We start from the raw sequence: 13,914 nt of genomic DNA, 5'->3' as shown, positions 1-13,914 counted from the left end.
AATGGTTTCAGAAAATTATGCAATTTTACAATATTTTCAGTGTTTAATTCTTTATTATTTTCTTGCTTCAGTTGTAGAATTATAGCCAGGAATGGACATATCGTAAAAATGTAATCATGGGATCGTGAATCACTATTGCTTAATTGGACATTCATAACATCTGAACTGCAACTTTATAATTTTTATTCATAATATTAACAGCAGGCTAAATATCTTACCTCCTTGTTTGCAACGATTATTTGTTTAAACATAAAATTGGCTGATATCATAACTGATAAATATTCATATTTAATTAGCTTTCTTACAGCCACTGTTTTCCAGCAAAGTCCACCCACTACATTAGCTCACTTCCTCTCACAAATTTGTTATGTCAAAGATCTAAGAAATTTTTTTTGTTGAACCAAAATTGACATTATTAGCTGATTTATTCTTTGGTCCGAAACTATTAATTGAAAATGAGTTAGTGGTTTTTGCTTAAAGTGCTGTATGACTCTGTGACTCTAAGTCTAAGTATAAATATAAGTTTTATATTTTACTTTATCGTAGTATTTCTATACAAAAGAGCACAAATCTGATTAAGAATTCAAGAAAGTAACATTATACATTGGCTGTGTATGGTCAGTGCTACCACTAGGTGGAGCACCGCACATGCATACACAAAATCACGCGATCAAGAACTGATTTGGTGCTCAAGACTCCACCTTAATTCACACCAGCATCCACATTAAGGCAAGCGCAGCATCACAGGAGTTGATTGCACATGCACAGATGGCTGTTGGCTCCCATCTTGAATGTGTTGGGAACAGATACTTTGTCTACTGATGAGAAATTGCCTGTCTCACAGCGTAACAATTTGATTATTAATCATTTTCAATATCATTCAGTAGCATCTAATACTCTATCAAAACAATTTGGCCAAATTTCCAAAATTATTTGTTCTATTACTTTTAAAACTGAATTCCAATCCAATGACCAAGGTGACTAAATAATTAATGGATGTTCAGAAATGTTTGCAGTGCAGTAATTTTATCAAATCCAAAAATAATTTATAGCTAATTACTTGAAAAAACAATGTATAAAGAAACTGAGCATATTTTATTATTTGACAACATTTGCGATAGCACCATATTCATTTCTTCAATTCCAAAGTTCAAAAGTATTGTGAGAACTAGTTAGCACTCATTAGCATTTCTGTACTTGTAGACATTGTAGGCATGTAAAAAATGGAATGGGATTTAAGATGCTGCTCTTTTTGGAATCATTCAATTCTGTCCTGGAGTAAACAATTTTTTGCTTTCACCTGTCAAAATATGATTGTAGTGAAACTAATTGCAAACTATGATAGGAATGTTTCCTTCTCAGCTTGTACAAGATCTCACTAATAATGGAAATTAAATATTGGTTAGTAAGATTCATATATTAAAAACTTTTGTTTAGAATATGAAAGTTTATTGTGCTATTTCTGCCAGTTACATTTCAGAAACTGTCCAATGCAATGCTTTGTTCTGTCTAATTTAGTAAAGGTGCTAATTGGGAATGAAAAGACCATTCTGACAATAACAGAAAATATCCGAGCATTAGGGAATGAAATTAGTCTGGAACGGTAACATGGAATACATGACAATTAACCTGTCTCACACTCTGGTTGATCTATTTTTCATGAATGAGTGGAAAGTGAAGTGTGTGGAATTTAAAACTGGCTGCTGATTCACAAACACAGCCCAAGACTAATTTTATCCCAATGATTTTTAATTATCTTTCCTGCATGGAAAAGAAACTCCTGTTTCCAGAATGGATAGCAATTGACCTTTAAATGAACTCAAACCAGTATTATTCACCGCCCTTATTGTATAGATAACCTCTTGTCATAGAAATTATTTCTACATTGATATGTGGATAAATAAACATACATATAGGCTTTAATCTATGGCAGGCTAGGATCATTCCTTGTGAAGTGTCTAGATAAGCAATAAACTTGCAAGTTGGAGCCCAGTGAATTTCAATGTCTGGCCTTTTTTTAAATGTTAGGTCTTCAACCCCCACCTAAACCAAGAATAAATTGACACAGAGGCAATGGGTAGAGTGAAAATCTTAAATAACAGCAAGCTGCCACGGGGCGCCAGGAGAAAAATCCCCAGCACTCACTAAAGTGGTGAGATTCCTCCAATAAAAACACAACTGGGGAAGATTGAGTGCTGGAAGAAAGATAGCCTCATTTCCAGGGTTTCTTCAGGTTATTTGTTTTGTCTTTTGTACTGCAAGTGAACACAGTGCACAAGGTACAGCTGAGGCTGCAAGAGTGTAATGCAAGAATGCTGGGATTAGGGGAGCATTTGTAGATCAGCAGAATGGAAATACCTTCAGAACTGAATATATTGGGACAATTAAAATGTAAGAGAGAACATACAACTAAAAGAAAAAAAAATGAAAATACAGAAATTGACACAGACCCTAGTGACTTAGGCACAACTACAGCAAAGGGTGACAAATCAGATAGTAAAAGCTACAAAAAAGAATGAGAAGATACTTTCAAGGGATATCAAACCAACACCAAAATGTTTTTACACTTACTGTAGAAGAAATGGGTTTACAAGCAATGGGGCCATTTGAAATCATTTGAAGATGATTGTTATTGTGGCATGAGGAAATGGCAAATACATTGAGCATATTTTTTATCAGTAGAGGACCCAAATTACACACCAGAAATAAAGAGTAACAAAGACACTTATAAGCATGAGGAACTTAAGGTAACATTAGCACAGAAAAAGTATTGGCAGAACATAAGGAATAAAAGCTGTCAAATTCCCAGGATCTGATGGCCTCCATCCAAGGGTTCAAAAAAGGTAACTGCAGATAGTGGTTGCACTGGTTATAATTTTCCAAAATTATTTCCAATGATTCCAGAATGGTCCCAATACATTTGGTAGTTAACAAATGTAACTCTGCTGTTCAAGAAAGAAGGGAGAGAGAAAACAGAAAACGACAGGCCTGTTGGACTGACATCAGTCATCAGGAAAATGTGGAAATCTATCAGTAATGAAGTTTTAACAATGCCCTTAGAATTTCAGCACAATCAAACAACATTAAGGTGATTTAACATAAGGCAAATTGTGATTCACAAGTTTATTAAGAGTTTTTTTTAGAATGTTACCGGCAGGATAGACAAGGAGGAACCAGAAGGCATTCAACAAGGTACCACACAAAAACTTATGTACAATGCCCATGGAGTTAACAGTATTAACTGGTAAACAGACGTGAATTAGAGTAGGGACGAAAGGGGCATTTTCAAGTTTGCAAGCTAACCAGTAACCAGTGCTGTGCTGCAAGGATCAATGTTGAGACATCGGCTGTTTTCAATCTACTTTGATGAATTACAAAGAGCCTAAGTACTGTATCTGTGTTTACTGGCAATACAAAGTTAGGTGGAAAAGTAATCTCTGAGTTTGTCACAAAAGGCTGGTCTGCGTTTTCAGTTAGCCAGTGTCTACCTAATGGGTAGATTGGAGACTTTGCATACTTTGATAACATTTTTAACTTTTATGATTCTCCAGGAATAGTGGGGCTTGCTTTCCAATGCAGTACCGCAGTGAGGCTTGACAAGAATAGAAAATTGAGCATTAAACAATGAGTAAAGTATTGGTAAGGAAGAAACAAAAAACAGAGAATACAAGCGGTATAGTTAGAAGTATAAACATAGATCGTAAGAGTTTCTATAGATCTTTAACGAAGAAAAGTTAACAAAGTGAGCATTATTCTACAGTAGGTAAGTTTAGGGAATTAATGGAAAACAAGGTAGGGAACTACAGCCATTTAGCTTAATATCGGTCATTGGGAAGATGTTAGCAGCTATTATTAAAGATTTGCAGCAGAGCACTTGGAAAATTTCAATGCAATTGGGCAGGGTCAATGTAGTTTTCTAAAAGAGAAATTATTTTAGACTAGCTTATTGGAGTTCTTTGAGGAAGCAGCATTTGTTGTGGATACAGGGAACCAGTGGACATACTGGACTTTGATTTTCATAAAGCATTTTATAAGATGTAACTGCAAAAGATATTGGAGAAAATAAAAGCTCATGGTGGGGGTAACAAGGTAACATATAGATAGAATGTTGGCCATCTAACAGAAAATGGAAAGTAGACATAAATGGGTCATTTTCTGGTTGGCAAGATGTTGAGACTGGTGTGCTGTGGGTGTTAGAGCTAGGCCTCCATGTTTTACAGTTGCTACAAGTGACTTAATGAAGGGATTGAAGACACAGTACTACATTTGCTGATGATACGATAGGAGAGTAAGTTGTGAAGAGGATTTAAGGAGGCTACAATTGAATAGGTTATGTGAGTTGTCAAAGATCTAGAAAATTGAGTGTAGTGTGGAGAAAATGTGAAATTGTCCATTTTGGCAAAAGGAATAAAAAACAATCTTATAGTGAGACATGCAGAGTGATCTGAGCGTCCAAGTACATGAATTGCAATATGTTAGGATGCAAATACAATTAATTGGAAAGGTTAATGGAACGTTATTGTTCATTGCAAGAGGAATTGAATCCAACAGTAGCAAAATAATGCTTCAATTATACAAGGCATTGGTGAGATGAAATCTGGAGTATTGTGTACAATCTTGGCTCCTTATTTATAGAAGGATGTAAATGCATTGGAAGCAGTTCAGAGAAAGTTTACTAGATTAATATCTGGAATATGCAAATTGTCTTATGAAGAAAAATTGGACACGATAGTCTTGTATCTGCTGAAGATTTAGACAAGTAAGAGACAACTGATTGAGACTTAAAAGATCCTGAGGGGTCTTGACAGGTTGGGTGGATAAAGGATATTTCCTCTTGTGGGAGAAACTAAACTAGGAGTCACTTTAAAAATTGAGAACATTTTTCTCAGAGTAATGAATTGTCGGAACTCTATTCCTCAAAAGGCATTGGAACTCAGAGTCTTTGAATATTTCTAAGACAGAGGTTAGATGGATTCTTGATAAGCAAAGGGGTGAAAGGTTATCAGGAGTAGGCAGAAATATGGAGGAACAGTCTAGTGTACTGTCATGAAAATGTACTTTGAACATAGAAAACACTTCCTTATCATTGATATTAGACTCCAAAGCAGAGATTAGTTATTTCAACCTAATTTAGAAAATATGTCTTCGAGAAACTCCATTAAAACCACTTGAGCATCACTAAATATAGAACAAGGGCTCAGCCGTCAGTGTGGTGATCCAGAATTTCAAAGAGTATTAAATAAATGATTTTTGATTGTCAAATATGTGAAATACATCAACTAGAACAGACAGAATCATTGATAGAAAATTCAAAATTCAATTGCCTATTCTATTTAAGAATTTCCAAGATTACAACCCAAAGATTATCAGAGAGTTCCGGTCAAAGAGGATCATGCTAAGAATTTACCAAGATTCAGGAAAGGTCAAAATATGTGGATACATTATCAAAACACAGAAGGTGTAATCATCTAGAATAACAAAAATCAATAAGGATATGTACAAAATATCTAGAAATGAAATAGAGGAAATCTTTTTTCAATACAGCAGAGGCAGCCGTTAGAATAGTATACAGATGATGAATCAGGCTTTGAACCTGAAATCCAAGGAAAAGGAAACCTTAGACCTTAAAGAACATTATCCAAGTCAAGAACAACAGAGAATACCATTCTTCCAATTCAGAAGGAAACACATTTAGGGAGAGTTGTGAAACCTCCAAACTGATTGAATTTACGAAGTCAGAGTTTGGGGAGAAGGGTTGAGGTAGTATGTAAATATATAATACATAAATACGAATGGATCTAATAATGATATAATAATTGTGATAAAGACTTGGGGAGGGCAAGTGGTGAAGTCATTGCATACTGATGCCAAAGGGATAATATCAGGAGCAGTGTGATTAGCATCACCCACAGTCAGTCTGAGGTAGCCAGTGGAAAGACTTGGAAGCTGTATGAATGGCAGCATTGATAGAAGTACTCATGTGACTATATATAGTTTGCAGCAATACAATTAGCTTCTTATTGTTTACTTTACCCAGCTCTCGACACATCTGCATGTCAAACCATAGAGGTGGATTACCTCCATCCACAACATGCCACAATACCAATGAAAGCTCAAAGTTTAAGATAATGATGAAAATGACAACCTGCAATTACCTTTACGAGTTTGTAAAGAAATTAAAGAAACAGTCAAACTATTTATTCCACAGATCTCACAAAGAGTTTTACAACAAAACCATACAAATCTAACTATAATATTCTACTCCACTACATTATGTGTGGACAAACATTGACTACTTGTGCAAGTGAACACAACGCTAGATATCTCTATATCAGTGTTCATGTAACAACAAGAAATTAAGCTTCTAAAGTAGTCTTTTAATTTGGAGCTTGTGCATAAAAGTGAACATTTTCTGTCGTTTAGGAAGATAAATTTCTAATGCCTTATCATTCCAAAGTTTCCTTGCTGCCCCATGTGAAATTGAAATGGTCCCTGTTATAACCAAGCATGGAGGAAACACTGTCATTCTAGTCCCACTAAGCCATGGGTCATGACATTATATAAAAATTTGTTTTCCCAGTTACCAAGATGTCGATTTAAAAACCTTACCTATTATCAGGTTTTCAATAAAAAGATCCATCTACTCAGTTACTTTAATAAATCCAATTATTGGTTTATTATTAAAATAAAGGTTATACAATGAAGATTGAATAACTAGTTAAGAGACACAATCATTGATATGGAAGTACAAACCAATCATCCCTCTAAACAATGCCAAATTTCACACATACACACTCTTCAGAAAAAGAGATAACAATGAGTTTCGCTACAAGAGATTCACTTTTTAAAAAAGGAAATAACACTTTCTGGACATTAGGGCTATGCTTGAAGGCAACAATATGGAAAATTAAAATTGCCCAACTGTGTCCTGTTAAAACAAAAGGACAAATGCATTTCAGCCTAATGTTGATCAATCAAACACCTCTCAATCATCAGCAAAATGATCGAAGGTGCCTTTGACAAGTGATATCAAGTAGAACTTATTCTCAGCAACAGCAACCACCCCAACTCACACAACAGGAGCTGCGTTAGGGGTGTTCAAAAGGGCCACTACACATTGCAACACACCCGATCTGCAGAAGGAAGAAGAAGAACATCTCTACAAGGTCTTTACTAGGAATGGATACCCCAGCAGCTTCATCCACAGATGCCTAGCCAACGGACAACACAACCAGGACACACCAAAACCCAAAACAATAACCACCGTACTATATATAAAAAACACCTCACAACTGACAGCCAGACTACTCATACCACTAGGAATCATGACAGCGCACAAACTGGCAGCCACACTAAGACTGCAATAGACCAGAGTTAAAGACCCAATAGATACCATGGACAGGACGAATGTGGTTTATAAGATACCATGTGGAGACTGCGCTAAACACTATGTGGGACAAACAGGCAGACAACTAGCAACCCGCATCCACGAACACCAGCTAGCACCTAAATGACACTACCAGACATCCTTGGTTTCAAGACACACAGACGAGAAAAGCCACACTTTCAACTGGGACAACACTATTATCATTGGACAAGCCAAACAGACAACAGCCAGGGAATCTTTGGAGGCTCGGCTTTCATCTGTGGACTCCATCAACAAACACATTGAATTAGACCCGATATACCGACCATTACAACGCACAGCTGGAACCGGCACCTACTGGAAGCATCAAAAACCAGACCATATAAATTCGAACTGGCACAAGACAACAGCGTTTCACAGGAGGCTCCACAGCACTGAGGATGTCATCTAGTAAGAGGACAAAACGTCTGCTATTAAACCTCCCAGCTTAGTGAACACACCAACATCTAGAACTTATTCTCCAACAACCTTCTCAGCGATGCTTATTTTGGGCTCTGCAAGGACCATTCAATGTGCGGGTAAGGACCTTCTCCAAAAACTGAAAAAGAATGTACCATCTTCCCTTGACATTCAAAATCAAGATTCCATCCACAGCACCTTACAAACTCTTAACCTCTACCAGCAAGAACAAGGAAAACAGATCAATGGAATTAGGGCGCTCTATCAATTTTGGAGGGCTCCCAAGTCATCCTGACTCAGGCCAGTTTAAATATTGGCTGCTGTGCAAGTTAGAGGGGAAATTGCAGGTGCATCTACTGCTGTGTTCTTTAGGTTTTAAGAATGTTGTCATGCATTTTGTAGATGGTACACTCTGCTGCCACAATGCACTGGTGGTGAAAAGAGTGAGTCTTCACATTAATAGATGATGTGCCAATCAAGTGGGATGCTCAATCTTAGATGATGTCAAGCTTTTTGAGTGCTATTGGATCTACATTAATCCAAGCAAGTGTGCCATCATACTCCTGACTCAAACCTTGCAGATGATGAATGGGTTGTCGGGAGTCAACAGGTAATTACAGTGGAAGCTGTCTGATTAATTGCTCCTGGATTCCCAGGAAGTGCCATGTTATATTTCAACACAACTCTAGCTCCCCTTCATTACTTTTATTAATAATCAAAATGTTAATATAAAACTTCCATCTTAATAATATAAAATTCTTCTGTTTTTCACTTGTTCCTTGTAACAACCTCTCTAGACTACTTTCCTCCTGCGGTTCCTAGCATCCTAACGTTTCTGCTCAGCTGGTTGCTTGGAGACATGAAAATGTCACAGTAATGATTCTTCATCCAACTTCCTGTCACCGCTGTGGATTGCAGCCAGATTGTGGCTCACCATAGCAGCACAGCTAACATTAAGAACTCATTCAGCAAAGTGGGGAAGAGGAGTAAAATCCTTGCATTCTGCATACCATGGGTTATTGCTCATCTCACTGTCACACCATAGCACAACTATCCCCAAAATGACAATCTTGATAGGTTCTTAAATTTGGACATGTATCTGAATAACATTCACTCTTAAAACTGTTTACACAAACCTTATCTAAGAATTTTCCCAATTCTTCTATTCCAATCAAAAGTTCACCCTGTAAAAGATGCCACATTAGAGTTGCTATTTATAAAAGAAGCAATGAGAACCATCACTACTTTAATACATTGAATGGATGTTTTCAACATACTTACTTTGGATGCTGTCAGCATTTCATTTGAATTCATTTTATACTGATCATTAAAAACTGGTCTGAATTGACTACATAAAACTGCATGGGGTTAAAACTAAATGCTACTCTCAGTTATGCCCTTTCACAATATGTGCAATCTTAATTTATTTCAAACTATTAAACAGCTGAATAATCCTAGTGAAGTAGTAAAATATATTTTGCTGGCAAATTACACTAACTAACTTTTGAAAATTACAAAACAAAATATCCACCAAATGCAAGATGTCTTTGGGCTAAAAATTTGTCTGGCTCTGTATTTAAGAAAATTGATTGCACCTTTGGAGATCATAATTACCTTTGGAGATCATAGGGTAGTGGGAACTTGGGAGCATATGCTTGAGGTCCTGCAGCAGTCCATAGCCATCAGTGGAGTCAAAAAGAATACCGCTGTTTCACTTGAAAATAAAACTTTTTGTTGGGTCTAGTTAAGCTACAACATTTACCGGAAAACTCTGTAGATGCTATGTTCAGTGCTGACCAGTTCTGTTGATGGATCCTTAAACAGGAAGCATAAACATTTGCAAGGGATATATAATCTGGTAAGACCCCAAAACAGGATGTCTAAAACCTACTTTACCAATTTCGCAGTGCATATAATGCATGTGTGAATAAAGAATGGGTTGTATTGCAAAAAAATTGAGCCTTCAAATTAGTCTTTTCTGCTACCATTTTCTTTCTTGAAATCTCTCCTCCCTTTCTTACTTATTCCTTCATCAGGAATGGCAAGACCTTATTTTGTACAGGAAAACACAATTTTTTTTTGATGTAAACTTCAGATTGTTTTAGTTGACCAGCTCTTGTCTATGTTAGACGGTAACGAGTTTAAAGTTTTTGCCTACAGTTGAACATTTGGCTGAGATTCTCCCCTTTTCAGGCTAGGTTGCATCAACTAAGTCACTGACCCCACTCTCCAGAAAGCTCACTGGATCACATACCAATCAGCTTGTTAAGAGCTGACCAGTGAGCTTCTCACTTATGTAGGCCTGAACAATGGTGTCCCAGCTCACCAGGAGTTGCCAGCCAATCAGAGACCAGTGCTTCTGGCTGCCAAAGACCATCAGTTGAAGCAGGCCCTTTGGGGGATCCAGTGACAAAAAGGTAAGTCTTTTATTTTCATTTCCCATGGGGTGAGGGATAAAGGGAATGGGAGTGCACTCAGGAGGATCAAAGATCAGGTTAGGGAAATGACTTTCAGAGGCCACATTCATGCTCCACATCCGTGACCTTGATGACCACAGATTGAGGAAAATGGAAATCCCTCTGACTCCAACCCAGCAGGTAGGTCACCCTAGTTATTCAGTCAGGAAGCTACCTTCTTTTAAACCTGTTTAGAAAGAAGGTGATGTTGGGTAGCAAGCTGAGGACCTTAAGTGGCCAGTAAATAACTTAACGGCCACTTAAGTTGCTGGTGACTCAAGAAAATTCCAAATGGACCTTCTCACCAGCTTTTAATTGGTGAGATGTAAAAAAGGACTCCAATACCTCTCTAGGGCCAAGTTGCCCAATGATCATCCATTTTTGAATCTATAATCCAGCTTGCCGCACAACTACATTAAAAAGCAAAGTTGCCATTGTTTGGATGAGATATTAAACTAAAGAGTGGGGAGTTCACCTGACGTTCTGACCAACTTGCTTCTTAAAGAAAAACAGTTCAATTCATCATTTGTATCATTTGGTTTATCTATATTGCTTGACTAAACTTGAAGTTAAGGTTTCAAATGCATTGTCACAAAAGGACTGAAATCACAAACGTCTAGAGTTATCGTTGCTGGACATAGTATTGGAGGTAGGTAAGAGCAAAATTAGCCTTGCCAACTGGCATACTGGTTCTCCAATTCCACCCTGTCTCTGGGCCACTTTTACATTGGTATAGGCAGAGCTACATGTCCATACATGACAAGTAGTCAACAAAGTTTGTTAAGACCCCATTGGAGGTTGAATAAAAGCCATTTGAAATTTTCCAATCAGCTCCAGTTTCCTGTGCTAGTGGGGATCAGTTTAGATGCCTGGGGTCAGGCAGGGTGTGGCAGGCCAGGGTTCCAGCGCTCCAGGCAGAGCCACTGCAGTTTTATAAGGTAACACTGACACCCCTGTCCCCTGCCAGTCACTGTCCCCCTCCCAACCTCATGGTGGTGGCCTGCCTGCTGAATCTATTTCTTAATCTTGAAACAGTGAAGAAGTTGGAAAGAGAGCATTGTCTCTTGTGCTAACCTTTTGAAGGCGTCTGAATGACCATCCAACATGTTTAGTTGGACAACAAACATTTTTCCATTTGTTTTGGCTGGGGGTGCAGGGACATTCCTAAACATCCCAAATGAGTGATGTTTAGTTTTCCAGGACAGGTTCAATATCCAAAAACCATCCCAAGTCTGTTTCCTGCCCAGAGGAACATTCCAGCCCCTACTGCTTTAGTTCCTCAGTGGGACAATGCAATTTGGGCCAAAATATGGAAGAGCTGTAGTTCTTGTTTTGCTATACATGTCCAAATTCAAATTGGATGGGTGTGATAACTCCCCTTTCTCTCTTTCTCAGCTTCCATAATAAGTTTCCAAACTGCTGCAGATATGCTATTGCCATTTTATTATTTGATCCAGTTGTGTGCAGATTGGGTTCCCTATTGGACCTTTACGAAGCTCCACTCCACGCAATTCGAGGAGCAATGGTATTCCATCCCAGAGGGGATGTATTATTTTACAATGCTGTTTATGGTTCCCCTGCAGAGCAACTTTACACCTTTTTACATTGAAGGGGTGATCTGTTGTGTTCCGCCGCCTCTTCAAGTCGGAGAAGCAAAATGACACTGGACCTTCTTTGGGAAAGAAACATTAACTCTGTTTTCTCTGCCCAGATGGTGCCAGACCTTTTGAGTTTCTCCAGCACTTTCTGCCTTTATTTGTTTCAGATTTCCAGCATCTGCAATTCCTTGCTTTATTTCATCTTCGTAGAGTCCTTCTGCAGCAGGCAGTTGATAGGCAATATCTCTAATTACTAGATTTAATAAGCGATGCTAGTTGTCCATCATGATCCATTCAGGAACTGTACTGAGCATTTGACAGGTTTCAATAACAATGGCAGAAAATTCACGAAAAAACTAAAATACACCAGATTCTGAAATAGAGAATATGCACTGAAATTTGCCACAATCAGCCAAAACCCAGACCATCTGCCTGTACTGCCACTGCATAGGAACAGGAGGCCAGTGCCGTTGATGTTATCCCTGAGCATGTGCCCTCTGCAGTTCTATTGACAGTAAATGCAACCTTCATAGACAAGGATGACAATTTGGATTGAATTCGATGGGGTTAATACTAACGATAGGTATAATAGGTAAACAGGAAATGTGCAACAGTTTCTGAATTTAACTAGCATAGGAGACAGTTAAGTAAAATATTGGCCCAGGTCTTCTGTCTCTGGATAATTGGAGACCAGTCCTATCCCAAAGGATGTACATAGGACTCCTTGGAAGTCCCAACACACTAACTATGAGGGAACTACCTGAGAAGTTTAAACTTCCAATGGGCAAATACCCAGTGTCTGGAAACCTCTGTAAAACTCTCCAACTCTGGGTAAGAGGCAGAGATTTTGGAGGGTACTGGCTTACTTACTTCGATGGTTAGCCAGGAAAAGTAAAGAAAGAATTTAAGGAAGTTCTAACTGCTGGCTAGCTGAACTGCTGAGCATGCTCCCCCATCCCAACACTGGCTCAAAAAATAATGTCCTCCCCAACCCAACTGGTAAGATGACGATGGAGTAGGGCTTCTGAGCCCATGGTTCATCTGCTTCGTCTACTTTTCTTTTCATTTCTTTTATTCTCTCATCTCTCAGTTTTTGTTTTGTTTTATTAACCTATTTACCTCTTGGTGAAAGGCTTGGTTGTGGCAGCAGCATTGACAGCGGCAACTGAGCCCAGCAGCGCAGACTTGAGTAGGCCCAGCAGCGTGGGCCCGTGGCGGCAGCATCAGAAGCGAATTTGGGTTCCTAGTGGCTTCTGCATCAATGAGGCAATCCTAGCACCAACTCATGACTGCTGCAGCCAAGGTGAGTTTAGGTTCCCAGTAGCATCTGCATCCAGCGTAGATTCATGGAGGCGGCAGCAGAGACAAGTTTGGGCCCAATACGAAATCTGGCAGCATCAGCAGTGGCTATACCAACGAAGTGGGACAGTGGAGTCTGGTTTGGGTTGCTGTGGTACCTGGCAGCATAGGTGGTGTCTGCATTAGTGAGGTCTACCAAGGATTCACAGTGGTGAGGTTGTCAGTAGAGGCAAGATGGCACCGAAGAGTGGTGATTTTTGTTCCAGCGGTGGTAGCTCAGCGAAGGGGTCTCGTGCCTGGCCAGAAGGCCCCTGGCAGAGCACTTAACAGGAAGGACTGTAAAGTTGGGCATTTGTTCTTTATTTCTTCATTTTTCTGCCTTTATGTTCTATGTTTTAGTTTATTTTTCTGTGCTCTAAAATGATGCTGGAGAGAGGTGAAAGTGTGCTAAACTTTTCACTGTATTTTGCAACAACATACATGTGACAATAAATAAATCAAATCAAAACCCACTCAGTGCTCCCCCACCCCTAACCCAACTAGATACCTCCCCAGAGATAGTAGGAACTGCAGATGCTGGAGAATCTGAGATAACAAGGTGTAGAGCTGGATGAACACAGCAGGCCAAGCAGCATCAGAGGAGCAGGAAGGCTGACGTTTTGGGCCTAGACCCTTCTTCAGAAAGACCCTTCTGAAGAAGGGTCTAGGCCCGAAATGTCAGCCTTCCTGCTCCTCT

At 38.8% G+C, this 13,914-nt stretch overlaps 1 protein-coding gene across 1 annotated transcript in view; it reads right to left on the bottom strand.

Annotated features, from left to right (window-relative positions):
* Positions 1-13,914, bottom strand: part of LOC109919395 (exportin-1-like) — a 53,922-nt gene that overhangs the window by 25,005 nt on the left and 15,003 nt on the right. The gene's annotated exons all lie outside the window — the stretch shown is intronic.

Source organism: Rhincodon typus, chromosome 9 (genome assembly GCF_021869965.1).
Source record: "Rhincodon typus isolate 14 chromosome 9, sRhiTyp1.1, whole genome shotgun sequence".
NCBI classification, from domain to species: domain Eukaryota; kingdom Metazoa; phylum Chordata; class Chondrichthyes; order Orectolobiformes; family Rhincodontidae; genus Rhincodon; species Rhincodon typus.
This window is presented reverse-complemented; position numbering and strand designations above follow the sequence as displayed.